This window comes from Penaeus japonicus, unplaced genomic scaffold (assembly GCF_977035675.1).
Source record: "Penaeus japonicus unplaced genomic scaffold, GWHDUDI00000001_assembly GWHDUDI00000004, whole genome shotgun sequence".
In the NCBI taxonomy this organism is placed as follows: domain Eukaryota; kingdom Metazoa; phylum Arthropoda; class Malacostraca; order Decapoda; family Penaeidae; genus Penaeus; species Penaeus japonicus.
This window is the reverse complement of record NW_028234406.1, coordinates 24,673,503-24,676,177: the sequence shown is the minus strand read 5'-3', so window position 1 is coordinate 24,676,177 and position 2,675 is coordinate 24,673,503.

Here is a 2,675-nt window from a genome sequence, read left to right as displayed (position 1 = left end):
ATGATAACTTTCATGATAAAGATGAATCTAATAATAATAACAATAATAATGATTGTAATGATAATAATGTCTATAATGCTAATGATAACAGCAACAACAATAAGAGAATGATAAGAATGGTAAAGTTTACCTATCTATTTTCTAAATTTCGTGTACATTGAAATTAATTATCAAGACAAGAGCTTCACAGCTCCACTTCACATCCTCTTTGTTTCTCCTCCTGTTGTTTTGTTTCTTTATTGCATATACCCCTTATCATTACGTCACTCTGTGAGAAAAGGTTTGCAAACGTCCTAGAACGGATATGCCTTTGGATGGTGCTGTCAATCATCCTTTGCCTCTGACTTTTAGTATATGTTTTATGTGTATTTATTTTTCCTGTCTTGGGTTTGGCTTTTATTATGTATGAATGTGTATTGATTTCTGTCTCTGGTTCATTTGTTGACTATTTCGTCTCTGGTTTGTTTTAGTGAGTATGTTTTTTTTTTCTGTATGGTTTGTTTGTGTGTGTCTTCTCTGGTCTCTGGATTGTTTGCAAATGTGTCTCTTTTGTGTCTGGTTTGTTTGTATATGTGTAATTTTTTGTCTCCGTTTTTTGTTGTTGTTGCTGTTTTGTATGTAGGTATGTGTCTCGTTTTCTGTGTCTGGTTCGTTTATATAGGTGTCTCCTTTTGTCTCTACTTCGTTTGTGTTTATGTTATTTTTTTATTATTTGTTGGTAATTTTTGTCTCTCATTACGATCAAATGCGGCTTTCTGATGATGATATTATAATAAAGATAGTAATTCTAATTAGTAATGTTGATCATAATGTTGATAACTAATAGTAGCAATAGCTCCAATAATAGTAATACTAAAGGCAGTTTGAACAATAATAATGATGATAATAATGATAAGAAATGAAAAAATAATAATTACAGTGATAACAACACCAATGATAGTAATAATGATAGAATTAACAATAATGATAACAGCAACAATACTGCTAATAGTAATGATAAAAATATGATAATAATACTTTTGATAACAATGATCAAGGTGAATTTTCCTCTGGCTTCAGCTGGGTTATCGCGCATACCTCGAGTCGCCTGGTCCCTTAATGTAAATTACCGCTATAGGTTTACGGGATGCAGGAGGAGACAGCCTTGTCGTTCTGTTTTTTTTCTTCTTCTTCTTCTTCTTCTTCTTCTTTCTTTCTTTCTTAATAAAATGGAATGCGTTTTATTTCTTTTGACTTACCTTTAGTATTGCTATGTACTCTATTTCTACAATTGGTGTATGTTAATAATACTCTTTACAACAAAACTTCTACATCGCTTTCCTTATGTTCTGTACTTACCTTATCTTGATCTCGTCTCTTTTCTTCGACAAAATGACCTACACTTCATTTTTATCCGTTTGCCTCTTCGCGTTTCTCCGCTTTCTCCCACACAGATTCCTTTATCACTTTATTTCCTGAATTCCTGTTTTTAGTCCTTTTATGTGTCTGTTTCTGTATGTGTTTCATTTTTCCTTTTATTCCAGAAATGTTTAGCTTGATTTTAAACACATTGATTGAATAATCGGTAAATCGTCAACATAAGCCTGGGAAACTACCAGTAAAAAGGATTAAGACAGGGCGGTTACGAGGAAAAGTTCTTGGACTTGTGTAGTGAACAGACTATTTTTAGATAATCTGGATATCAACCTGGCTGTTGTTTCTCGAGCTGTGATGGTACTGCCCTTTCCGTTTTATTAAGTGAGTGTATGGTGCGTTCTCTCTGTATGTTGGTTTGGTCGAATGGTTATGCTAATTAATGTATAACATGGAAGCGCCACCATCTATGTTGCCTTTATGAATCATTCTATTCATTTATCTGTAGGTAGTGGCTACGGGATAATCTCAAGGCCGATTTTCATTAATTCTGATCGCCCAGGAATTATCATACTAAGGGCGCCAAATCTACACTTGGTAATAAAGCATAGTTGGGGAAAGCATGCTATTAAAATAAATGATAACCTACTACTGCAATAGTAATGATAATAATAATAATCTTCAAAGGTAAATGATAATGACAATGGTAAAGATAGCGATATCAATGACGATAACAATAATGAAAATTATAATAATATTACAACTGATGATGATAAAACGAATTATAATAATCTCAATAATGATGATAATGAGGAGGATGTCAGTAATAGTAATATGGATAATGAAAGTGAAAAATATATGATACTGTTATTGATGATAATATTAGTAATAATCGTGAGTGAAAATCAAAGTAATAATAATAATGAAAATGAGAATGATAATAATAAAAATAATGATAATACTAATAACGATAATGACAATAATAATAATGATAATAATAACAATAATGATAATAATAATCATAGTGATATATAATGATAATGATGATAATAGAGATCTAATTGATTGTTATAATTATCATAATGATAATAATAATAACAATTACAATACCAATAATGAAAATAATAATGATAAAAATGATAATGATAATAGTAATGAAAATAATAATAATAATGAATAACAATAACAATAAAGTTATATATGATGATTATAATGATTATAGTAACAATACTATAAGTAGTGTCAAGGTTCTAAGATATAGATGGATATTCAGAAATACCGGTGTGGGTAGAAAATAAAATTTCACTGATTTATCTTTGCTT